The sequence below is a fragment of the Amblyraja radiata genome, chromosome 3 (genome assembly GCF_010909765.2).
Source record: "Amblyraja radiata isolate CabotCenter1 chromosome 3, sAmbRad1.1.pri, whole genome shotgun sequence".
NCBI classification, from domain to species: domain Eukaryota; kingdom Metazoa; phylum Chordata; class Chondrichthyes; order Rajiformes; family Rajidae; genus Amblyraja; species Amblyraja radiata.
In genome coordinates, this window is record NC_045958.1 from 4387485 (window position 1) to 4415170 (window position 27686).

General features: G+C 44.3%; 2 long non-coding RNA genes across 2 annotated transcripts in view; both read right to left on the minus strand.

Annotated features, from left to right (window-relative positions):
- The window catches only part of LOC116970635, a 10313-nt gene extending 5508 nt beyond the window's left edge, over window positions 1-4805 (minus strand). Inside the window, exon 1 of the long non-coding RNA XR_004411221.1 lies at window positions 4664-4805. This is a non-coding gene — a long non-coding RNA (uncharacterized LOC116970635). The remainder of the gene's footprint in view (window positions 1-4663) is intronic.
- A 13517-nt stretch (window positions 4806-18322) lies between these two features.
- Window positions 18323-27190, minus strand: LOC116970636. Its single transcript, XR_004411222.1, has 3 exons — window positions 27174-27190; window positions 21920-21921; window positions 18323-18353 (listed from the first exon to the last, which is right to left on the minus strand). It is a non-coding gene; the product is annotated as an uncharacterized LOC116970636 (long non-coding RNA).
- Between the last annotated feature and the right edge of the window lie 496 nt (window positions 27191-27686).

Genomic DNA, 27686 nt, shown 5'->3' on the forward strand with positions numbered 1-27686 from the left:
CTGCTTACCACCCGCAAGCTAACGGTCTGGCGGAGAGGTTCCACCGGCAGCTAAAGGCAGCACTGAAGGCACGACTCTCCGGCCCAGACTGGATGGACGAGTTGCCGTGGGTCATGCTGGGCATCCGGACTGCTCCCAAGGAGGACTTGGCCTCATCATCGGCGGAGCTCGTGTACGGGTCGCCACTCACGGTGCCCGGGGAGTTCGTGCCGTCGGCGCCGGGGCAGCGCAGAACGCCCTCATCCACCCTAAAGCGCCTTCGCGAGCGAGTTGGCAGGCTCGCACCCGTCCCGACGTCCCGCCATGGAACATTTCGCCCACACGTGCCATCAGCCCTCAGGGACTGCCCGTACGTCTTCCTGCGCCGTGATGCCCACCGGACACCACTCCAGAGGCCGTACGAGGGCCCGTTCCGGGTGCTAGATCACGGGCAGTCGACTTTTGTCCTGGACATGGGGGGCCGGCCGGAGGCCGTGTCGATTGAGCGTTTGAAGCCGGCACACCTGGACATTGACCAGCCGGTGCTGGTTGCCCAACCTCGGCCTCGAGGGCGCCCCCCTTCACGGCTCCCTCCGCCTGTCACTCCACCTGTCCTCCCGCCGGTCCCTCGACCTGTCCCTCCACCTATGCCTCCGCAAGCCCCACGATCGGCTGACTTCCGCACACGGGCCGGCCGGGTCGTTCGCCCGCCGGTGCGTTTCGTGCCTCTGGTTCTGGGGGGGGGGGGTCCTGTGGCGGCTCCCAAGGGTCGTGCCATCATAGTGTCGAACCCCTCGGCACGGGAGTGGTTCAGTCCGGAGGCGGCCCTTAGCCAGAGGGTTTAAAGGCAGGGGTTTGGGTGCCATCTTTCTCTTGTTTGGTCTTCCCTACAACCGGGAGGAACATAATAAAAGGTGCCTCTCAAAACACCGGACTTCGTGCTTCCTTTTGAGACCCATGCACTACACTGTGTTATTATTCATTTTTAAAACTGGGAAATGAAAAAAAATCTATGACTGTGATTTCCGTGTTGCTTCACATCTCAGGGATATGGTTTACAGCCAGCAGTGTCCTTTGAAGTATGGCCATTGATATAATATAGAAAGAAAGGCAGCCCTCTAAGCATAAATGTGAAATTACCAGGTAAATTGTCCATTGCGATAAAGTGCAATGATCCTCTTCTCTAGATGGCCTGTTTCCGTGCTGTAATTGTTATATGGTTTTATGGTTATATGGTTATATGCTGTATCTGTACAACACAATACACTGTGATATGCAACGTACTGAATGTGCCTAACCATGTTTCAATGGACAGACTTCCATTATGAAAACCAACATGGCTAAGACTCTTTTGAATTGAATAAGGCATCCTTGAAAGCTTCAAGGTCACAAACAACATCAATAGATCAAATTTTAATCATAATCATACTTTATTTGCCAAGTATGTTTTGCAACATACGAGGAATTTCATTTGCCTGAATATTAGATTGAACCCAAATATTAATGAGCCTGGCCAATTATTACTTTTTTAGTTTTATATGTTTCCTGTAAGCAAAGAGTAGGAGAGAACGGGTCCTTTTCAGAATGTCAGGCAGTGGCGAGTGGAGTGCCGCAAGGCTCGGTGTTGGGGCCGCAACTGTTTACCATATATTGTAATGATTTGGAAGAGGGAATTAGGACCAACTTCTACAGTTGGAGTTATCAGCAATGTGAAAAGTTTTAATTAAAAATCGCTTGTTCCATTTGGGGATTGTACACATTGAGCTGTTACATCTACCTTTCTAAATCAGTTCAAATTGATGATTGTTAAATGTAGATTTCAGCTTTCTAAAGTTGCACTTAACATTGTACATATCATTGTAATACTTAGAGTGAATTAACAGATGGGGATTCAAATAAATGGTAGAAGTTTAATTAATTTATGCTCAGTTTTCAAGTTGATAGGGCATGCCACTTCAAAACTGCATGTAAAATGCAGTCTTTGATAAAAGATTTGTGTACAGTTAAATCAGAACTCATTAAAATGTACGGTACACAAAATGCTGGAGAAACTCAGCTGGTGCAGCAGCATCTATGGAGCGAAGGAAATAGCTGACGTTTCGGGCCGAAACCCTTCTTCAGACTGATTAATTGATTCAGAACTCATTAAAACTGATTAATTGATTCAGAACATTAAAATGTATAACTGGTTTGGACTTAATTGTACTGTAATAAGAAACTAATGATCATGAACATTTGATTTGATCACTCTTAATATCACATCCCATCACTCCCCCTTACCCACATCCCAAAATGATACTGAGTAGGCTGAATAATAAGAGAAAAATTAAAACATCTATCAGGGTAATTCTTTGGACGTTTGCTTCATGTTTGGTTCATGTTTAGTTTAGTTTAGTTTAGAGATACAGTGCGGAAACAGGCCTGTTGTCCACCAACTACGTACCGACCAGCTATCCCTGCACATTAACACTACCCAACAGAAACTAGAGACAATTTTACGTTTATACATTTATACAAAGCCATTTATCCTACAAACCTCTATGCCTTTGGAGTGTGGGAGGAAACCAAAGGTCTCGGAGAAAACCCGCGCAGTTCACGGGGAGAATGTACAAACTCCGTAAAGGCAAGCACCCGTAGTCAGGATTGAACCTGGGTCACCGGTGCTGTAAGGCAGTAGCTCTACCACTGCCCCGCCATGTTTTTTGGCTGTTTTGGTGCATTTAGAAACATAGAAAATAGGTGCAGGAGTAGGCCATTCGGCCCTTCGAGCCTGTACCGCCATTCAATATGATCATGGCTGATCATCCAACTCAGTATCCTGTACCTGCCTTCTCTCCATACCCCCTGATCCCTTTAGCCACAAGGGCCACAACTCCCTCTTATATATAGCCAATGAACTGGCCTCAACTACCTTCTGTGGCAGAGAGTTCCACAGATTCACCACTCTCTGTCTGAAAAATGATTTTCTCATCTCGGTCCTAAAAGACTTCCCCTTTATCCTTAAACTGTGACCCCTCGTTCTGGACTTCCCCAACATCGGGAACAATCTTCCTGCATCTAGCCTGTCCAACCCCTTAAGAATTTTGTAAGTTTCTATAAGATCCCCCCACAATCTTCCATTGTCTCTCAATTTGTATTGTCTGCCGCTCGAGGAGCACATTAGCTGCTGCTTCATGAGGAAAGATAGAAATATTATTCATGTAAAGGTTAGTCCTGAGTTAGATCCATTAATTGGGTCTAACACAAATCACTAGTGGTACAAAGAGCTAAGGAGGTAAGAATAAGGAGGCTTTGCAGCATTCAGGTGTGCTGTTAAAGGATTTTGCAGATGAATGTGATGCGGAGGAGACCGTCTGCCTTTCAGCACCATTCAGTCACAGCCTCATGCCATCTGTTGGAGCAGGAGTTAGAGCCAAACACCATGCATTCACACTGCCAACTGTGGCTGTTAAGGTTACATTATCCCACAACTTCCACACCACAGGCTCTATCCAGGCTGGAAAAGATGACTTAAGTGACATGTTACTTTTCTTCCCGTGTTGCCACAAGGCAGGTGATGAATCATTTCTTTCTAAGAAAGCAGCAGCACTCTCACTACACAGACTGCTATTCAGGATGAGAAAGCCGTTACCTTGGAGCTGTAAATGCTAGTTCCCAAACAAAAAAAAATCACAAAATACTGGAGTAACTCTGTGGGTCAGGCAGCATCTCAGAAGAACATCAATAGGTGACTTTTAAGGGCCCGTCGCTCTTAGGCGATTTTTTGGGAGACCACAGGCGACTGCCGCAAAATTTTCAACCTGCTGAAAATGTTTCGGCGACAGTGGCTACAATTTTTGTTGTTGTAGGTTGTTGCAGGTGCTGTCATAGGTTGTCGCCAGGTGTCGTAGGCGAATTCCATTCAGTAGTCCTTGGCAGCCTAAAGAGTCACCTAAGTGGGACAGGCTCTTTAGGGTGTTGCCATTGCCGGTACCATTTTGTTTTGCCAACAGAGTTAGCATGGACAAGATGGGCTGAAGGGCCTGTTTCCCTGTTGTATGACACCATTATGTGTCATAGTGTCATACAGCAGGGTAAAAGGCCCTTCAGCCCATCTTGCTATCAACATGGCAGTGGACATTTGGCCCCATGATCTCTCTTTCACAGCAAAAGTAAGGAGCTCTTTTCACTCAGCATTAGCAATGACGATTAATGACACAAATAGATAGAATCTGAGATGCTGGTTGTTGGCAAAAAACAATCTTTAGTTGCCCAGCTGCATAAAGTTGGACCCACTTGGTTCCCATTTTAATATCCAGCTCCTTAATTCCTTGCAGTTGTGAGGAAAGGGTTAATAGGGATAATTGATTTAGACTAAAGAAATCATGAGAAATAGCTGAGGTACGATAATAGTGAGCTTCAGCACGAACACCCGACTGGATAGTAACAACAGAAGAACAAGTGGTGACTCTCAAGGCTGGGAATGAACAGATAAGCAGTCCAGCAGAAACATTACGAGAACTGGGGGAAAGGGCAGGAACTACTCTGTACAGCACATGCTTAATAAGAAACATGAATATTACGACAACACCCATCATGACAAGATGCCTCATTTAAATGCACTTGCGATGTATGATGTGGGAGGTAACCTGGAAAATGTGGGAGGTAACCTGGACGTTGAAGGGTGTTACGGGACGTTCTGAACCTCAGTGCTCTGATTGGAAGGAGCCAGAAGGGGAGGCTGATTCAGCCAAATGGTGCTGTATAAGTAGAGGATGGTTTCCTGGTCTCGGTGTGCCTCGGTTGGAGAGACACCCAGGGGCTGCAGACTCGTAAATAAAGGAGTTTCTTGTTTCCACGACTGTCTCTGGCATCGTGATTGTGAGCACTCACATTTATATCTCACACAGTGTTTTTTTTTGTATGCTGCACCATTTGGAAACATAGAAACATAGAAACATAGAAAATAGTTGCAGGAGGAGGCCATTCGGCCCTTCGAGCCAGTACCGCCATTCATTGGGATTATGGCTGATCGTCCCCTATCAATAACCCGTGCCTGCCTTCTCCCCATATCCCTTGACTCCACTAGCCCCTAGAGCTCTCTCTTAAATCCATCCAGTGATTTGGCCTCCACTGCCCTCTGTGGCAGGGAATTCCATAAATTCACAGCTCTCAAGTTCAAGTTCAAGTTCAAGTGAGTTTATTGTCATGTGTCCCTGTATAGGACAATGAAATTCTTGCTTTGCTTAAGCACACAGAAAATAGTAGGCATTTACTACAAAACAGATAAATGTGTCCATATACCATGGTATAAATATATACACATATGAATAAATAAACTGGTAAAGTGCAAATAACAGAAAGTGGTTGTTAATAATCAGAGTTTTGTCCGGGCCAGGTTTAATAGCCTGATGGCTGAGGGGAAGTAGCTATTCCTGAACCTGGTTGTTGCAGTCTTCAGGCTCCTGTACCTTCTACCTGAATGAAAAAGTATTTTCTCACCTCAGTCTTAAATGACCTCCCCTTTATTATAAGATTGTGGCCCCTGGTTCTGGACTCGCCCAACATTGGGAACATTTTTCCTGCATCTAGCTTGTCCAATCCTTTTATAATTTTATATGTTTCTATAAGAACCCCCTCATCCTTCTAAAATTTCTTATAGACACACCCACAAATCTATTCTTAGTTTCCTACCATTTCTTGGCAACATTATTTTGAAATACCCGATGAGGTATGTATGCTGATAGCAGTCATTCCTAGCTCATCATCACTTATTTCCATTGTTCCATTAGTTCCGTATTGTTAGTCTGCTTGTCTGATATTCAGCATAATAAAAAGCTTATTCTAAATAAACAGTGTGAAGATTAAAAATCATTGTCCTCACTATTCACTGCAATTCCCTAAAGAGGTACATTTATCTCTATCTCAGGCAGTATATAATGTTAGCATAATTTATAACCTTGTGTTGAGCTTCCAATTATATGCCATCTCCCTTCACAATGACAGCTTAATACAGCCTTTGTAGCATGGTCCTTTTCTGCCTGGCAACCTCTCTTCTGTTGGCATATTCATCAATTGTTACTGCTAGACTTAGCTATTCTAATGCACTCGTGGCTGACTGCTTAAAGGGGCAGTCCCACTGCAGCGATCTAATTGTCAAGTTTAGAAGAGTTTGCCCTCGACTCATACTCGCAGCATGGTCGACACGAGGTCCTAGGAGGTCTTTGTAACTCTCCTTCATGCTCGAGGGTAGTCTCCGCGTACTCGAGGGCTCAGTTAGGTCGCGGCGTTTTTTTCATCATGCTGAAAAATGCCCGCGAGTAAAAAAAGGTCGCCATGGAAAAAATCAATATTTTTTTACTCGTAGGCTAAGTCAAGGTAGGTCGTAGTAGGTCGGCATGTTATTCGTAGGCAATCGAAGGCAATTCAAGGTAATCGAGTGTAGTCAAAGGTAAAGCTCGTTGAGAAAAAAGGTAAGTAAACCGACCGGTGGTGTTAAATGCCCGCTAAACTTTATTAAAAGTTGTCTGACTTCTTAAAAGTGTCTCCACTCCTTCTCCCCCTTCTCCCCCCTTCTCCCCCTTCTCCCCCCTTCTCCCCCCTTCTCTCCTCTTCTCTCCCCCTCTCTCCCCTTCTCTCCCCACCCTAGCTTTGGCTAATTTGTAGATTGTCCCTAGAGTGGGTAGAGTAGTGTAAGTGTGTGGGGATCGCTGGTCGACATAGACTCGATGGGCCGAAGGGCTTGTTTCCGTGCTATATCTCTAAACTAAACCAAACTAAAAATTAAAACTAAGCCAAAGCCCAGTTTCTTGTGAGTTTAAACTTATGGTTCAACTTTTGCACAGTCCTGTATAATCATCACTCCATTTTATATCACATCTGTATTTTCAGTTAAATCCAGATGTAAATCATGCATTGTGTCACATACGACCATTGCTAACATTTTCCAACTTGGTTGGGGAATGAGGCTAAAATTAGAGCTTAAATCTTCAGTACTTCACCCTTTGGGGCACAGTGGCACAGCTAGTAGATCTGCTGCCTCACAACTCCAAAGATCATTAGTTTAGTTTAGTTTAGTTTATTGCCACGTTTACCGAGGAACAGTGAAAAGCCTTTGCTGCGTACTAACCAGTCAGCAGAAGGACATTACATGATTACAATTGAGCCATTCACATCGTACAGATATATGATAAAGAATAACATTTAGTGCAGGATAAAGTCCAGTAAAGTCAGTCCGAGGGTCTCCAATGAGGTAGATAGTAGCTCAGGACTGCTCTCCAGTTGTTGGTAGTTCAGTTGCCTGAACACACCTGGGAAGGTTCACTCCTGAGTTCCAGTTCTGTGGTTTACTTACACTTCTCTGAACAGTGTGAGTTGGTAGATTAATTGGCCACTGTAAATTGCTCCCAGTGTGCAATTCACTGGTAGGTTCTGGGGCAAGCTGATGGAGTGAATAAAATTGATTCAGTGGAGAATCAAGGAACTGTAGATGCTAGTTTACCAAGAAAAGACACAACATGCTGGAGTAAGTCAACAGGTCAGGCAGCATCCCTGGAAAACGCAATGGGTCAGGCAGCATCCCAGGACAATTCCTGTTTAAGTGTAGGAAGGATGCTGGTTTAAACTGAAGATAGACACAAACCGTTGGAGTAACTCAGTGGGACAGGCAGCATCTCTGGACAGTGTTCCTCAGACTGAAGAAAGGTCTCGAACAGAAACATCACACATTCCTTCTCTCCAGAGATGCTGCCTGGCCCTACTCCTGCTTTTTGTGTCTATCCCTGGATGTGATGTTTCATGTTGGGACCCTTCTTTGGTTCAAAAAAGGATCCTGTCCCGAAATATCAATGGTTTCCAGGGATGATGCCTGACCCATTGACTTACCCCAGCATGTTGTGTCTTTCCTCGGGATTTGTGTAGGATTAGTGTAAATGGGTGCATGATGGGTAGTGCAGTTTTGATGGGCCACGGGTTTCTGTGCTACACGACTCCATGATGCGATGTACTCTCAAAATGGGCGTATCTTTTAATTATGTATATATACTAGACTAAGTGGGACCCGTTGGGTCCCCTGTTCATGTGGGAGGGCTGGTCCCCCGACGCAATATTCCACCTCTCCACCAATTCCAATATTGGTGGCCAGTGGGGGGGCTTTCTGGAGTGCTGGTATGGGTTCTTGGGGGGGCAGCTCAGTCCCTCAAGCCTGATGTGCTGTCAGCTCACTCACGGCTGGTGGGCTGGCAGTTGACTCATGGCTATTCCTTGAAATTCCATTTCAAGCAGGGTGCAAGGCCACCAAATTCAAATCCATGTTCTTACCATTTCAAGCAGGGTGCAAGGCCACCGAATTCAAGTACAGTTTCCAACCAGTTCAAGCAGGGTGCAAGGCCACCAAATTCAAGTGCAGTTTCATACCACTTTCAGCAGGGTGCATGGCCACCAAATTCAATGCAGTTTCCAACCACTTCAAGCAGGGTGCAAGGCCACCAAATTCAAATGCAGCTTCATACCATTTCAAGCAGGGTGAAACCACCATAAAACCACCATAAAACCACACAAAACACCAAACTCACAGTTCAGTAGACATTCAGTGTGTTCAGTTGATTCACAGCTCAGACAGAGTCGTGACCTCTCCCTCCCCCATCATGCAGAGACTGAGCTACACACACACTTCCGGGTTTTATAACCCCTCGCCCTCCCACCGGAAAAGGTGTGGCCATCATGGCGTGATTGACAGGAGAGAGATTCTCAACATTTTTTAAACACTAATAACACTTCTATTTTTAATTGATGGGAAGAATGGGAATGGAGGGTTATGGTATGAGTGCAGGCAGGTGGGACTAAGGGAAAAAAAAATTGTTCGGCACGGACTTGTAGGGCCGAGATGGCCTGTTTCCGTGCTATAATTGTTATATGGTTATATGGTTAAAAGGCTTCCATTCAGGTTTCCTAAGTGGGACAGGGGCATTATTCTCCCCTAGTCCCATCTACCTGCACTCAGGCCATAACCTTCCATTCCTTTCCCGTCCATATACCTATCCAATTTATTTTTAAATGATAAAATCGAACCTGCCTCCACCACCTCCACTGGAAGCTCATTCCACACAGCTACCACTCTCTCAGTAAAGATGTTCCCCCTCATGTTACCCCTAAACCTCTGTCCCTTAATTCTCAAATCAAACTCAAATCTTTCTCAGGTCAACAACTAAATGTGAATGAACAAAGAATACATTAATGTGATGGCCCTTTTTAATATTCTTGCTAAGGGCTTGTCAAGCGCCAATTAGAAATCAACGCATAACTTTGTTTCCACATTACCCAGTGCACTGCATGGCTATTATAATGCATCATGAAGACTGAGTTGGCAGAGGTGCAAAGGCAAGCAAAGCAAATGACATTGTAAGGTGCAACTCAGCACTTTCTGTTCTGGAGCAGCAGAAGTACAACAACTTATTTTCCTCTGCCAGCTGTGGTTTAAACGAAGGGGAAGCAGTGCCCTTGTGAAGGACAACTAAGTCATTGGTTGCAGGAAGATCAGAAGATAGATACACCACTGACCTTGGCAATAAATTAGCAGCAGGACGACCTCAATTCCTCAGAGGAGGTGAACGTTCAAAATGTCCGTGTGGATTTCAGCAGTGCTGTCAAGTTCATAGGACCATAAGACACAGGAGCAGTATTAGGCCATTCAGCCCATTGAATCCACTCCACCATTCAATCATGGCTGATCTATTTTTCCCTCTCAATCCCATTCTCCTTCCTTCACCCCATAACGTTTGAAACCTTAATGCCCCTGTCCCACTTAGGAAACCTGAACGGAAACCTCTGGAGACTTTGCGCCCCACCCAAGGTTTCCGTGCGGTTCCCGGAGGTTCCCGGAGGTTTTTGTCAGTCTCCCTACCTGCTTCCACTACCTGCAACCTCCGGCAACCACCTGCAACCTCCGGGAATCGCACGGAAACCTTGGGTGAGGCGCAAAGTCTCCAGAGGTTTCCGTTCAGGTTTCCAAAGTGGGACAGGGGCATTACTAATCTCAAAACCTGTCAACCTCTGCCCTAAATTGCCCAAAGACTTGTTCTCCACAACCATCTGTGGCAATGAATTCCACAGGTTCGCTAACCTCAGCCGAAAGAAATCCCTCCTTTTAGATTAGCTTAGAACTACAGCATAGAAACAGGCCCTTCGGCCCACCAAGTCCTCGCCGACCTGCTATCCCTGTACATTAACATTACCCGACACGCACTAGGGACAACTTACAATTTTTACAGAAACCAATTACCCTACAAACCTACGCATATTTCGAGTTGGGAGGAAACCGGGACACCTGGGGGAAAACCCCGCAGTCTCGGGGAGAACATAAAAATCCCGTACCGATAGCACCCATGGTCAGGATCAAACTGTGTCTATGGCGCTGTAAGGCAGCAAGTCTATCGCTGTTCCACCATGCTTCCCCCACCCCCCTTCACCATTCTAAAGGTACGTCCTTTTATTCTGAGAACCCTGTGAACATGTTCTATCGTGTTCAGGTGGTTCTGGCGAACTGTAAAAGCTTCAAGTGCCCTATTCCAAGCTGGGTGCTGAGTCAGGGCGAGAATTGCTTATCTCTCAACTTTCTGTGTTCCAATTCATTGAAGACTCTGTGTAACTCTAAAGACCGACATAGGTTTGTTCCTTTTTCTTCTTCATAGATAGAAACATAGAAACATAGAAAATAGGTGCAGGAGGAGGCCATTCGGCCCTTCGAGCCAGCACTGCCATTCATTGTGATCTTGTCCCCTATCAATAACCCGTGCCTGCCTTCTCCCCATATCCCTTGACTCCACTAGCCCCTAGAGCTCTATCTAACTCTCTCTTAAATCCATCCAGTGATTTGACCTCCAATGTCCTCTGTGGCAGGGAATTCCATAAATTCACAACTCTCTGGATGAAAAGGTTTTTTCTCACCTCAGTTTTAAATGACCTCTGCTTTATTCTAAGACTGTGGCCCCTGGTTCTGGACTCCCCAACATTGGGAACATTTTTCCTGCATCTAGCTTGCCCAGTCCTTTTATAATTTTATATGTTTCTATAAGATACCCCCTCATCCTTCTAAACTCCAGTGAATACAACAAGCCTAGTCTTTTCTAGACATGCAGTTACATGTCTGGTGTAGGTAGCTTGTAGGAGCAGCTTTCCCCAGCAACATGACTTGAGTGGATGGTGCAGATGCATCTACTGTGCACTATAACCCACATTCTTGTGTGATATTGTTCCCTTCCACTGGTCACTTGTTAGCACGGATCTTCATTAGAGCGTGGGATTGGGGAACCTCCCTTCACAACTCACTGAAGAAACCTTAGATGAATGTGCGATTTCTTGAAATAGCAAGCAGCATTGTTACTGAATTACCATTCCCTGGAATTCAGAAGGATGAGAGGATATCTTATAGAAACATATAAAATTCTTAAGGGATTGGACAGGCGAGATGCAGAAAACATGTTTCCGATGTTGGGGGAATCCAGAACCAGGAGGTCACAGTTTAAGAATAAGGGGTCGGCCATTTAGGACTGAGATGAGGAAAATCATTTTCACCCAGAGAGTTGTGAATCTGTGGAATTCTCTGCCACAGAAGGCAGTGGAGGCAAATTCAATGGATGTTTTCAAGAGAGAGTTAGATTTAGCTCTTAGGGCTAATAGAATCAAGGGTTATGGGGAAAAAGCAGGAACGGGGTACTGATTTTGGATGATTAGCCATGATCATATTGAATGGCGGTGCTGGCTCAAATGGCCGAATGGCCTACTCCTGCAACTATTTTCTATGTTTCTATGAAAGTAATCATGTGATGATGGCATGCAGTGACAATGTTGCAGACTGATGGAGGGTAGTTTGGTGGTTTGTTTCGGTTTTGGTGTGCAGGCAGATTCAGCCTCAAAACTCAGCAGGACCAAGAAGATTAGTTATTCAAATTGACTGCACATAGAGTATAAGGCACCACTTTGCTTTCAGATGGTGTGTTGTCATTCCGTAAATCGGTTTCCAGAATCAGGCTTTATCTCAATGTCCCAAAGGAATCATGCATGACCATTAATACAGATTTGCTGACAGGCTAAATTACATTTTCTGAGTAAGAACACTAGCTTTATTGTGACAGAATGTGCTGGAGTAACTCAACGGGTCAGGCAGCATCTCTGGAGAGAAGGAATAGGTGATATTTCAGGTCGGGATCTGAAACGTCACCTGTTCATGTTCTCCTGAGATAGACATAAAATAACTCAGCACCTCCAAAGAAAAGGAATAGGTAATAGAAACATAGAAAATAGGTGCAGGAGTAGGCCATTCGGCCATTCGAGCCTGCACCGCCAATCAATATGATCATGGCTGATCATCCAACTCAGTATCCTGTACCTGCCTTCTCTCCATACCCCCTGATCCCTTTAGCCACAAGAGCCACATCTAACTCCCTCTTAAATATAACCAATGAACTGGCCTCAACTACCTTCTGTGGCAGAGAATTCCAGAGATTCTCTGTGTAAAAAATGTTTTTCTCATCTCGGTCCTAAAAGATGTTCCCCTTATCCTTAAACTGTGACCCCTTGTTCTGGACTTCCCCAACATCGGGAACAATCTTCCTGCATCTAGCCTGTTTGCTTCTGAACTTTTCTTCATTATCTAGAGATGCTGCCTCACCCACTAAGTTGCTCCAACACTCTGTGTCCTTTTAGTTTATTTTAGTTTAGAGATACAGCGCAGAAATAGGCCCTTCAGCCGACCAAGTAGGCAATCCCCGCAAATTAACACTATCCTACACACACTAGAGACAATTTACATTTATACCAAGCCGATTAAGCGACAAACCAGTACGTCTTTGGAGTGTGGGGGGAAACCCACACATTCACGGGGGGAATGTGCAAAGTCTGTACAGTCAGCACCCGTAGTCGGGATCGAACCCTGGGTCTCTGGCACAGTGAGCGCTGTAAGGCAGCAATTTAACCACTGCGCCACTGTGCCAATCTCCGTGGTGACCAGCATCTGCAGTGCCTGGTTTCTAGCTCTGTTGTGCTTTAATTCTGGATTTTATGCTCCAGCATCAACAATAAAAGGATCAAAGCGTGACTGCTTCACTCGACTAAGATATTATGGATGCCATCTGCTATTCAAGTGCTCTCCACAGAGGACAATCATGTTCTATAATGAGACAAGTGGTAAAAACAACTGTTTATACTGCTAGGTACACAAAATTGCTGGGGAAACTCAGCGGGTGCAGCAGCATCTATGGAGCGAAGGAAATAGGTGACGTTTCGGCCCGAAACGTCACCTATTTCCTTCGCTCCATAGATGCTGCTGCACCCGCTGAGTTTCCCCAGCAATTTTGTGTACCTTCGATATTCCAGCATCTGCAGTTCCCTTTTGAACACTGTTTATACTGCTAGCTTGTATTCCTACTTCACCGCTGGATATGGGGTGCTACCCAAATCAGGACGTTAAATGTAGTTGAGAGAACCCATCCAGCTACTCCGATGGTCTGACATTCTTGGAGAGGTATATGCTTGGCCCTTTGACTTGTTGGTGTGCAAGAAGGGGGGATCTTATAGAAACTTACAGAATTCTTAAGGGGTTGGACAGGCTAGATGCAGGAAGATTGTTCCCGATGTTGGGGAAGTCCAGAACTAGGGGTCACAGTTTAAGGATAAGAGGGAAGCCTTTTAGGACCAAGATGAGAAAATCATTTTTCACACAGAGAGTGGTGAATCTGTGGAATTCTCTGCCACAGAAGGTAGTTGAGGCCAGTTCATTGGCTATATTTAAGAGGGAGTTAGATGTGGCCCTTGTGGCTAAAGGGATCAGGGGGTATGGAGAGAAGGCAGGGATGGGATACTGAGTTGGATGATCAGCCATTATCATATCGAATGGCGGTGCAGGCTCGAAGGGCCGATTGGCCTACTCCTGCACCTAATTTCTATGTTTCTATGTTTCTAAACACATGGTGCATTTTATAATGTGTGGCAGCCATTATTTCTGGGAACATTAGTCAGTGTTCTTCCTCTCCCCTAGCTTGTTCATCACCCACATGGTGTTCTGTCAGCTTCATTATCATTTCTTTGAAGGGAAATTAGTGTTTTTTTCCTATTGTGCCTCCATCATTCTGCAGCAGGTGTCTTTAACAATATATGAGTAGAATAATATTTGCACTGAGGGGATATTTTTCGGTGCAAGCTATAAAAGAATCTTGTAAAGGAGCTTGCTTGCACTCAGCTTTGCAGCTGCCTGTGCAAATAATTGTAGCCAGTCTTCAATTTTGTCAATTGCATCTCTCCAGGTAACCTTTATTTTAACCCACTATATGTGTCCTCTGTATTGGCGTTGTGCTTTTGCTGAGTGAAGTCAGTCAAACCTGCTACTCAGTGAAATTGGAATAACACTAGTAATTTACTTTGAATGGCATTTGTAGATCTGAATGTGTATAAAACCATCTGTAAAAAGGTGTTTTAGTTTTCCGCAGATTTTATTCTGGAGTTTCCCAGTCAGGCACGCTCATCGGTTTACTGCCTCCTAAAGAATTGTCCCAAAAATTGGAAATCTAGTTTAGTTTATTATTATCACGCGTACTGAGGTATAGGGAACAGATTGTATGTTGTATGCTATCCAGTCAGTGAAAAGACTATCAGTGATGATAATCAAGCCATCCACAGTGTATAGAAATCATCATAGAAATCATCATAGATTTCAGACGCAAACAAAACCCCAAACCCCCGGTCCACGTCAACTCCCATCCCATAACCTCCACAAACTCATTTAAGTTTCTGGGCACCTATATCTGCAATAATCTAAAATGGCACATCAACGCAGACCACATCATCAAGAAAGGACAACAATGCCTATACTTCCTCAGACAGCTCAAAAAGTTCAGAGTCCACAAACACCTCCTGGTCCGTTTCTATCAATCCATCATTGAAAGCATCATCACCTCCTCAATCACAGTCTGGTACGGAAACACTGACAGACACTCACTGCACAGAATACAGCGCATTGTCTCCAAGGCCTCCAGGACCATCAACTCCCCCCTCCCCTCAATCCATTCCATTTACCTCCAACGTACCTCAAAACGGGCAATAAAGATCATCTCGGACCCCTCCCATCCAGCAAACCACCTTTTCCAGTCTCTCCCTTCAGGGAGGCGCCTCAGGTCACTTGCCACAAAATCCACCCGCTTTAAAAACAGTTTCTTCCCCTCAGCAATAAGAACACTCAATTCCCTCCAATAATCAGACAATACTAAGACGTTTGATGTATACAGTGTCTTGTCTATGGTCTTTGTTTGTTCTTTTGCACTATGTATTGTTGGTGAGATTTGTGATTTGTGATGTGGTATGGATGCACTTTATTACTGTGATCTGTGTTGTTATTAGTGTTAATGTGACTAAAGCAGTGTACCATCATGTACCGAACCCAAATACCACCAACCCTGGTCGTGTGGCAAATAAAGATTCTATCTATCTATCTATCTATCTATCTATCTATCTATCTATCTATCTATCTATCTATCTATCTATCTATCTATCTATCTATCTATCTATCTATCTATCTATCTATCTATCTATCTATCTATCTATCTATCATAGATACAGGATAAAGGGTATAGCGTTTCATGCAAGACAAAGTTCAATAAAGTCCGATATATATTTTTATTTGTTAGAAGTACAGTAAATAACAGTAGTATAAGCCATATATATCTTATTACATTTATTGTACCCCTTCATTTTTTAAGCTTTAAGGAAAGATAGAAATAAAAAAAGTAGAGAAAGTGAGAGAAAGTTGTGTAAAAGAGTGATCCATTAAAAATAACCCATTAGTTAGGGAAAAGAGTTAAGAAATAGACCCTAGTAAAGAAAGAAAGAAAAAAACAAAAACAAAAGCTCTATTATGAAAACCGCGCAAAAGGGATATACCAACTTTGTATTTTTCCTCCTCCCTTACCAGATCCTGAAGTACTGATGCACCTTATACGTGTAGTAAGTCGATAAATGCAGACCACGTCTTTTGGAAGTGGTCTGATTTGCCTGCAAGGAGGAGTCTCATATCTTCCAAGTGTAATGTTTCAAACATGTTTATTGTTGGTATTGGAGCGCTCTTCCAGAATTTAAGTTTAAGCTTTTAAAGATAGTTCTGTGTGCTCTGCTGCTTTCCATCATGTAATCTTCATTTAACAACCAATAGGCTTGCCTTGGTTTAGGAACAGCTCTGCCCAAGACTGCAACAAATTGCAGAGTTTAGATGTAGCACACTCCATCACACAGATCAGATTCCCCGGCAGCAAACATAATCAAAGACTTTGCCCATCCCGGTCATTCTTTCTTCTCACTGCTCCCATCAGTCAGAAGATACAGAAGCTTGAAAGCACACACCACTAGACTCAGGAACAGATTCTTCCCCTCTGCTATCAGGCGCCTGAACGGTCCTTCCATAAGCTAGGGTACTGTCCGATTCACCTCTGCCCCATTGTGGATGTTGGACTTTGTCTATGGATCTGATACTCTAATTCTGCTCTATATTTTCCCCTTGCTCTACCTATTGTACTTGTATTTGACAATAGTATTGAAGTATAATACTACCTTATCTGATCTGATTGGGTAGCATGCAAAACAAAGCTTTTCACTCTATCTTGGTATGCGTGAGAATAATAAACCTAACGCTGAAACTAAACCTGTTGGAAGGAACTGCTGCTGATGCTGGTTTACACCGAAGATAGACACAAAATGCTGGAGTATCTCAGCAGGTCAGGTAGCATCTCTGGAGAAAAAGAATAAGTGACAAAGTCCTTAAGGCTAGATGCATGAAGATTGTTCCCGATGTTGGGGAAGTCCAGAACAAGGGGTCACAGTTTAAGGATAAGGGGGAAATCCTTTAGGACCGAGATGAGAAAAACATTTTTCACACAGAGGGTGGTGAATCTGTGGAATTCTCTGCCACAGAAGGTAGTTGAGGCCAGTACATTGGCTATATTTAAGAGGGAGTTAGATGTGGCACTTGTGGCTAAAGGGATCAGGGGGTATGGAGAGATAGAATAGAATAGAATAGAATAGTTTCTTTTCTATTCTATTCTATCTCTCCATACCCCCTGATCCCTTTAGATGGCAGGTACGGGATACTGAGTTGGATGATCAGCCATGATCATATTGAATGGCTGTGCTGGCTCGAAGGGCCGAATGGCCTATTCCTGCACCTATTTTCTATGTTTCTATGTTTCTATGTATGTGACGTTTCGGGTCAAGCGTTCTTCAGACTCTCAGACCTGCTGAGTTACTCCAGCATTTTGTGTCGATCCTAAGCCAAACCTATTTCTTTACTCCAACAGATGGTGATTTTCAAATGGCGCCCGCTCCCTGTTTAGTAGCTTCAGAAGCCTCCAGTCGAGGATAAAATGTCCTTTGGTGAAGATGGAGTGACATGAACCCTGTTGGACAGCTCATCAGCTGCACATCATTTCTGCCTGGTTGAAGGTATGAAAATCGATGAGTGTGCACTTGATCATAAGTATGTGAAGATGAACTGGAGCTTATGGGCAAATGTCTTGAAGGTTGCTTGTCTGTCTTACGGTTTGTGAAATGTCTTATTCTATCAATTAGATCATTTTCAATTCCCTGCCATCAACAAAACATGTTGTTTGTTGAGTATGATTTCAATTCTGTTTGCCCATCATGAGCGTTCTGACCCACTGCCTGAAATCAATATCATTCAATTGCTGTCGAAAAATATCCACACACTGCGACTGGACTGCCCACTCAATTGTCAGCTGATTTTAAGGCATCTCAACAAAGCCGAGCTTCCACAAGAATGCGATAATAAAGTTAGAAATTCTAGTTTTGTTTACTCTTTAGTTTAGTTTGATAATAATAATAATAAATTTTATTTAATGGGCGCCTTTCAGACATCTCAAGGACACCTTACATAGTAATCGGAATAACATATAATCGGAATATAACAAGTAATAAAGACATCACAGAGACACAAATTAAAAACAGAATTCAATCCAAAAACAGAAAATCAAAAACAGTGTGAAGCGAGAGCAGCGACAGCCAAAGCGCGCCAGCGTCCACTCTCTCTTCACGGCAGCCATCTTGGACAGTTTAGAGATACAGTGTGGAAACAGGCCCTTCGGCCCACCATGTCCGCGCTGACCAACGATCCCCGCACATGAACACCACCCTACACACACCCTACTGAGGGACAATTTTAAGTTTATACATTTATACCAAGTCAATGAAACTGCAAACCTGTAAGTCTTTGGAGTGTGGGAGGAAACCGAAGATCGCAGAGAAAACCCATGGAGGTCACAGGGAGAACATACAAACTCCACACAGACAAGCACCCATAGCCAGGATTGAACCTGGGTCTCTGGCGCTATAAGGCAGCAACTCTACCACTACGCCACCCTGCCGACCTTGAGCCCAAACTAATTGTACTACATGATCTCTGCAATTGTATAATCTTTCATTTGTTGGAGCTAATTTCCAATTCACTCACATCCATTCACACTAAATGACAAATCACAATCCCCTTCAAAGTGAATCCCCCCCACCCCGGGTCAAATGACTGTATCATTTATTTTATTTTGCCCAAGCTCCCAAGGCAGGAATGGCAAAACAGCGGGATCACTGAGCTGTGGGGAGATCCCAGACATTCAGGTTCAGCTTCACCACGATAGCCCAGCGGAAGAGTTGCTACCTCGTAGCATCAGAGACCTAGGTTCGATCCTGACTATAGGTGCTGTCTGTATGAAGTTTGTATGTTCTTCTTGTGACCGCGTGGGTTTTCTCCGGGTGCTCCACTTCCCAATGATGTACAGGTTTGTAGGTTAATTGGGTCTGGTAAAATTGTAAAATTGTCCCTAGTTTGTAGGATAGTGTTGGTGGGTAATCGCATGCGGGCACAGACTCGGTTTACATGCTGTATCTCTAAAGCCTAAACCTCTAAACATAGAAACATAGAAACATAGAAAATAGGTGCAGGAGTAGGCCATTCGGCCCTTCGAGCCTGCACCGCCATCCAATATGATCATGGCTGATCATCCAACTCAGTATCCTGTACCTGCCTTCTTCCCATACCCCCTGATCCCTTTAGCCACAAGGGCCACATCTAACTCCCTCTTAAATATAGCCAATGAACTGGCCTCAACTACCTTCTGTGGCAGAGAGTTCCAGAAATTCACCACTCTCTGTGTGAAAAATGTTTTTCTCATTTCGGTCCTAAAAGAATTCCAGAGATTTCCTCTTTATCCTTAAACTGTGACCCCTTGTCCTGGACTTCCCCAACATCGGGAATAATCTTCCTGCATCTAGCCTGTCCAACCCCTTAAGAATTTTGTAAGTTTCTATAAGATCCCCCCTCAATCTTCTAAATTCTAGCGAGTACAAAGATTCAGACCTTTCACTGTGTACCTCTACTGCTTCAGTTTCTCTATGTACAATGCGATGCTGCAGATTATATTGACAGGTCACAGGACTTTGAGCAAGTTCGCTGGTCATATTGCTGGGCATTTACAAGGTCCGGAACTTTAAAAGAGAAAAAAGGTTTGTTTTAATGCAGAGTTCTTTATGACTCAAGGCTATCCCCGAAATGCTTTACATCTACTGAAGTGTATTGTCCATTGAAATATAGGGAACTTGACAACCAATTAGAACATTTCAATGTGATAATGTGTAAATAATGACCTGGATCTTCTGCCAATTGGCTCGTAATTGTCAACCTTTCGAGACTGCAACTATTTCAGTAAGAATATATATACATATTTAAAAATATGGCACTATAGCATGATTTAACAGGTACCTGAAAGGGATGAGCTGCCAGAGGATGTATTAGAGTCAGATCCAATAACAGCATTTAAAAGACACAATTCCAGCACCTGCAGTTTCTTGTGTTTCCATAGAAATAGGACATTACTAGACTAAGTGGGACCCGTTGGGTCCCATGTTTACACGGGAGGGCTGGTCCCCCGACGCAATATTCCACCTCTCCACCAATTCCAATATTGGTGGCCAGTGGGGGGGGGGGGGGCTTTCTGGATTGCTGGTATGGGTTCTTAGGGTGGCAGCTCAGTCCTTCAAGCCAGATCTGCTGGCAGCTCACTCACGGCTGGTGGGCTGGCAGTTGACTCATGACTATTCCTTGAAATTCCATTTCAAGCAGGGTGCAAGGCCACCAAATTCAAGTGCAGTTTCATACCACTTTCAGCAGGGTGCAAGGCCACCAAATTCAGTGCAGTTTCATACCACTTCAAGCAGGATGCAAGGCCACCAAATTCAGGTGCAGTTTCATTCCACTTCAAGCAGGGTGCAAGGCCACCAAATTCAAATGCAGCTTCATACCATTTCATGCAGGGTGAAACCACCATAAAACCACACAAAACACGAAAAACCCACAGTTCAGTAGACATTCAGTGTGTTCAGTTGATTCACAGCTCAGACAGAGTCATGACCTCTCCCTCCCCCATCATGCAGAGACTGAGCCACACCCACACTTCCGGGTGTTATAACCGCTCCCCCTCCCACCGGTGTGGGAGGGGGAGGGGTTATAAAAGGTGTGGCTTTCAGGGCGTGTTTGACAGGAGAGAGATTCTCAACATTGTTTAAACACTAATAACACTTTTATTTTTCATTGATGGGAAGAATTCTCTGCACCTGCTAAGCGGAGGGGGGACTGAGTAAGATGGCCAAAAATCACAGCCGTAAGTGGTAGTGTTTTATCTAAAATCAATATAGAGTGCAAACAGGGAGAAAGTGTATTTGCGGTAGTGCCTTTTAACTTCAAGACAAAGCACCCAAGCTGCCATTTGCAGTAAGTAGTGCCTTTCAACTTCAAGCCAAAGCACCCAAGCCACCATTTGCAGTAAGTAGTGCCTTTCAACTTCAAGCCAAAGAATCCAAGCCACCATTTGCAGTAAGTAGTGCCTTTCAACTTCATGCCATCATTTGCAGTAAGTAGTGCCTTTCAACTTCAAGCCAAAGCACCCAAGCAACCATTTGCAGTAAGTAGTGCCTTTCAACTTCAAGCCAAAGCACCCAAGCCACCATTTGCAGTAAATAGTGCAACTTCAAGCCAAAGCACCCAACCAACGATTTGCAGTAAGTAGTGCCTTTCAACTTCAAGCCAAGACACCCAAGCCACCATTTGCAGTAAGTAGTGCCTATCAACTTCAAGCCAAAGCACCCAAGCCATCATTTGCAGTAAGTAGTGCCTTTCAACTTCAAGCCAAAGCACCCAAACAACCATTTGCAGGCAGTGTCTTTTTACTCAAACAAGCCATATTTTCATTTTCAAACCACATTAAAGGTACTCAGTTGTGTATACATTTGTTCAGTGTTATTCAGAGCTCAGAGAGACATGACCCTTGGCTTCATTCATCTGGCAGACACTGAGTGAGGCACACCACTTCCTGGTTTTATAGTCCCTCCCCCTAGCAGGTGCAGCAGTGGGAATGGTGATTTTTTTTTAACTTCAAGCCAAAGCTTCCAAGCCACCATTTGCAGTAAGTAGTGCCTTTCAACTTCATGCCACCATTTGTAGTAAGTAGTGCCTTTCAACTTCAAGCCAAATCACCCAAGCCATCATTAGCAGTAAGTAGTGCCTTTCAAAAGAATATTCTAATTCTGTTCCTTTCACCAGCAATCTATTCTGTATTCCTTGCGTTATAAATATTACACACCCCCCTCCACTCGCCTCCACCCTATCTCTACAGATACTATCATAACCTTTGATGACAAAGTCTAATGAAGGCTTAAGCCAGGTTTCTCTAATACATATGACTTCTGGTTTCTTCTTTAACTCTTTAATGAATCCTTTAAACTCTTGTCCATTTGCTATTATGCTCCTTGCGTTCCATTGTAATATAAGCAAGTTGACCTATCACCAGAACCTTCATGCCTTCCATCTGCTTCAAGCTTTTTATTGATACTCTCCCATGATACTTCTTTTAAACCCAAAAACTTCTCTGCCCCCTTAACAATGATTTTTATTTTTTCTGTTTTGTGTTTAACCTGATCAGTACAGTTGATTACATATGCAATGAAAACAATAAGCTTATCAGCTGTCAGTTCTGTGTGAGTTTTGACTGCTTGACTTTCCTCTGATCTCAAAAACGGATGATTCTCTCTCCCATTAATATCCACTCTTCCCCTTTGTCCTTGCACCTTCTTCACTGCCTCTGAGTAGCTTATGCTACTTACTGTTTTCACTTGCTGAATCTCCACAGCCCTCTTCCTGACTTCATATCCCCCATACGTTACCCTGTGCGGTCCTCCGCAATTGCAGCATTTATCCTGCATATTTTCTCTGCACTCTTCAAATCTGTGCTCTCCTCCACACTTGGGACACCTCTGCTTCCCCTTACACACCGCTGCTATATGTCCATACCTCTGGCATTTATAACATCGGAGCGGTGGAGGGATATAAGGCCTCACTGGAAAGCTCATGCATCCGATTCTCACTTTTTCTGGTAGTTCAGACTGCTGAAACTCCAGAAGCACAGACAAGCTCTCTACCCTCTTACCCTCCACTGTCCTTAACAATCTCTTAGCTACACTCACCTGGCCACCAAAAATACTCCGTTTGAGTTTCTCCAGGTCTTCATCTACTGGAATACCTGTTATTACTCCCCTTGTCACTCTACTCTCACCCAGAGTCTTTCTTTCACTGACCATCTTCTTGCAAACACTTTCAATCTTCAGAGCCTTATTTTTCTGCTCCTCCGTTTTACATATTATTAACAAGTTCCCGTCTCTCAAAATCTTAGCTGTCTCCACCTCTCCTACCTTCTTTTTTAGCTCCCTAGATAAAGCTATCGGACTTAAATTGACATGCTCATCTTCCTTTCTGAATTTCAGTATTATTTTAACCACCTTCCTTTCAACCTTTTTCCGAACCGTTCTCCTATCCTCTTCTGAACTGTTCCCTTCAAAACTCCTGTTGCTGCTTTGGCTGAGCTCGTTTTGCCTGACTCCTCCTTCTCCTTGATTCCTCCCTGATCTCTGACTAGACACTGACGTCCAGTCACCAAAAACCCTATCATCTTGATCTTCTTCATCCTCTAACCCTACCTGAGTTGCCATTTGATCCAGTCACAAACCAGTTTATGCCAACCGCCAACTCCTAGTCCCTCTCTCCACATTCACCAGGACACGGCAAGCCAAAGCACCCAACCCACGATTTGCAGTAAGTAGTACCTTTCAACCTCAAGCCAAGGCACTCAAGCCACCATTTGCAGTAAGTATTGCCTTTCAATTTCAAGCAAAGCACCCAAGCCACCATTTGCAGTAGGTAGTGCCTTTCAACCTCAAGCCAAAGCACCCAAGCCACCATTTGCAGTAAGTAGTGCCTTTCAACTTCAAGCCAAAGCACCCAAGCCATCATTTGCAGTAAGTAGTGCCTTTCAACTTCAAGCCAAAGCACCCAAGCAACCATTTGCAGTAAGTAGTGCCTTTCAACTTCAAGCCAAAGCACCCATGCCGCCAGTTGCAGTAAGTAGTGCCTTTCAACTTCAAGCCAAACTCCCAAGCCACCATTTGCAGTAAGTAGTGCCTTTCAACTTTAAACCAAAGCTCCCAAGCCACCATTTGCAGTAAGTAGTGCCGTTCAACTTCGTCAAAGCTCCCAAGCCACAATTTGCAGTAAGTAGTGCCTTTCAACTTCAAGCCAAAGCACCCAAACAACCATTTGCAGGCCTTTTTACTTCAAACAAACCATATTTTCATTTTCAAACCACATTAAGACCCTTGGCTTCATCCATCTTGCAGAGTGTGAGTGAGGCACACCACTTCCTAGTTTTATAGTTCCTCCCCCTTCCTCCAGCAGGGGCAGCAGAGAGAATGGTGATTTAAAAAAAAACATTAATATCTCTCTGATTTGTCATCAATGGGAAAAATCCTCCGCACCCGTAAGGCTGAGGGGGGCTCTGAGCGAGGTGGCCAAAAATGACTGCCGTAGGTGGCGGCGTCAAGATCAGAGATTTAGTAATATAGATATTACAATTTTACTTCGGTGTCACGTGAGTGACTACGTGAAGACCCCGCCAGTACGCATGCGTGTAATATCGTCTATCGCATTGCGTTATGACTGGCAGGGTGTACGTGATTCTCCTGCCAGCAACAGACCTGTGGTAAGTTTTTTTTTTAACTTTGCAGGCTTAAATCTTCTTGCAGGAACCTCTACTTAGAGGTCCTGCTAAAACTCCGGGGCAAAGTCGGGACGGAGGGGAAACCCCAGTCACGAACTTCAGGGAACCTCGGTCACGGGGAATCCTGCCCACGGACCTAGGCGCTCGGAAGACCGCGGAATGCGGGTAGCGAGCGACGGTGAATTCACCTTTGAGCTGCTGGCGGTGGAACCAGCGGTTTCATATTGGTGGAGAACCCGCTCGGGAGACCATGGAATACGGGGAGCGGACGGCGGTGGATTCACCGCCGACTTTGTGATGTTGAAACCATCCTCTGCATGATATAATCAATTCATAGACTTACAGACTCTGAGAGATCGTTCCTGCGGCTCGGGTTGTCAAACTATAAGCATTAGGTGTGCTCACTACAGATTGCAGGGATTGCACCAAATAGCAACAAACTGAATAGGAGATGGGAAGCATTGTTTATGCTTCCTTACGTTTAGCTCGGCACGGATGACTGACACATTGAAATTCAGTTTTATGGGATTATAACATTATGTTACTATTCCATTACTGTGCCTGAAGTACCTCCTCATCATTTGGCTGATGAGTACATAAACCACTCTGTCCGGTCTCACCCTCTGACATCTAGAATATGAAGGTATCGTCAGCTTAAAACCACCCAGGCTTAGGGACGCAGAGATATGGGTTGTTAACATTGTACTACGTCACTTCACCGATGGGCACCAGCAACATCCCTGCCCATGGTCATACTCACGTACTAGTGATTACGCCATGGCACTGAGTACAGCGTTATGGGTCCAGTCATTGCAACACTGGATAGGATGATCATATCTGCGGGCTATAATAACATGTTTTGTTTATGATTAGTCAAGCAGATTAGACAGGGACACAAGACCAAACTAGATGTTGCATATCCCATGGACCTTGGGTTGCGTGTGATCACGCATCTACACCAGTATGTCAAGGTTCCCAAGAGCCTTATAGACCGCTATACCTCAGCAGCAGGAATGGACCACATCCTAGCGGTTGCAGGATGGACAAACTATTGACCAAACGTTGAGGGATTACGTGTCCTCCACGCTCACCCTCGATCATAAAGTTCAACTGGTATCCTATTTCTCTAATCTTACTATGTTCAGTTCATTTACTTTTGTCTGTGATTTCACACCGCTGCTTTGGCACGCATGCGTACTGGCGGGGTCTTCACATAATCCCTCAACGTTACTCCTCATAAAATAAAGATCAAACTTCAAACTGGTAAGTTCTCGTTTAATCTTACTATTTTACAAGACATTGCTGAGGCCGCACATGGAGCATTATGTTCAGTTCTAGGCACCCTGATTAATGATGCCACTGGCTGCAAAAAGTGCAGAGAAGATTTACAAAGATGTTACAAGAACTTGAGGGCCTGAGCTGTAGAGAGAGATTTGGCAGCACTCCTTTGAAGCATAGGAGACTGAGGGATAATCTTATAGAAGTGTATAAAACCATGAGAGGCAAAGGTAGGGTGAATTCATATAGTCTATTACTCAGAGTAGGGGAATCAAGAACTAGAGGGCATAGGTTTAAGGTGAGAGAAGTAATGTTTCATAGGTAAATGGTCATTGGTCGTAATGTTTCATTGCTAAATGGCAACTTTTTCAACAGAGGGTGATACATATGGAATGAGCTGTCAGACGAAAAAGTTGAAGCAGATGCAATAACAACATTGGAAAATCATTTGGACAGGTACAAGGACATGAACGATTTATATAGAAGTGCTCTAACCATGGGCAAATTGAAGTAGCTTAGATGGGGCATCTTGGTCAGCAAGGTAGACAAAGTGCTGGAGAAACTCAGCGGGTGCAGCAGCATCTATGGAGCGAAGGAAATAGGCAACGTGTCGGGCCAAAACCCTTCTTTAGACTTGGTCAGCATGGACGTTTTCTGTGCTGGGTGGCTGTACGAATCTATGACTCCATCCTGAGTATCTTCTACAGACTGGCAATGATGGGCATTGATAGAGGAAGGCTATATCAAAAATTGTAGATGCTGGAAATGGTAAAGAGGGTCCCGGTGGGGGCGAAGCGAGGGCTGGGAGGGTTGGGGGTTGGGGTTGTTCATCGACAACAAAGGGGGACTTGACCAGGGGGTAGGTACAAGCACTTTATAAATTAGTCAGCACCAGATATGTGGTGACTCTTTCCGTACTTTGTATATTGTATGCAGAGACACAGAATCTCACTGTACCTAGGTACATGTGACCATAAAGTATCACTGAATAATTGGATCGTTAAATCATTGAATAAAAACAGAAAATGTTGGAGACTTTTTACTTTAATTTAGAGATACAGCGCATTAACAGGCCCTTAGGCCCACCGAGCCCACACCGACCAGCGATTCCCACACATTAACACTACCATACACAAACTAGGGACAATTTACACACACACCAAGCCAATTAACCTACATACCTGTACCTGGCGTGTGGGAGTATATCGAAAACCCACGTGGTCACGGGGAGAAAGTACAAACTGCGTACATAGAAACATAGAAAATAGGTGCAGGAGAAATCCATTCGGCCCTTCGAGCCTGCACCGCCATTCAATGTGATCATGGCTGAGCATCCAACTCAGTATCCCGTACTTGCCATCTCTCCATACCCCCTGATCCCTTTAGCCACAAGGGCCACATCTAACTCCCTCTTAAATATAGCCAATGAACTGGCCTCAACTACCTTCTGTGGCAGAGAATTCCACAGATTCATCACTCTCTGTGTAAAAAATGTTTTTCTCATCTCGGTCCTAAAAGATTTCCTCTTTATCCTTAAACTGTGACCCCTTGTTCTGGACTTCCCCAACATCGGGAACAATCTTCCTGCATCTAGCCTGTCCAACCCTCTGTCCAAAGAATTTTGTAAGTTTCTATAAGATCCCCCCTCAACCTTCTAAATTCTAGCGAGGTATGTGGTGACTCTTTCCGTACTTTGTACATTGTATGCAGAGACAATTCTAGTACAGAAAGCAACTGTAGTCCGAATGGAACCCGGGTCTGGCGCGGCAAGTGCTATCAGGCAGCAACTACACCGCTGTACCACCATGGCCACCCAAACTCTTTGCAGGTCTGGCAATATCTTGTGGAACAGTTAATGTTTCAGATCCGGAGGCTTACATCTGAGAAAGGAATAACCTGTTCAATGGGTGAATGAATGATGCTGACTTTTTGTCCTGTGGGAGTTTCTCAGATGTCAAAGTTAAAACACCATTGACATAGTCAAGCTATCGCAGAGAGCAGCCACTGATAAGAAGGAAAATTAATTACCCCAGGGTTCACGGATATGGCCTGACCCTGTCAACGTTGTATGAAATCAAATATTTCTTCACCACTCTGGAACCTGCACTGAAAGTTTAACAGGAAAAACTAAATCAATAGTTCAATAAATTACATACTGGATTTAAAAAAAAAGGAATAGTGAAAAAATGTTCCACGGCCTTTATGTCTAATCCATTTATATTCCCTTTGTGGCCTTGTGCAATGAAGCACCATCTGCAGAGAATTGTTTTATGATGCAAATCAGACAATCTTCATCTGAACGAG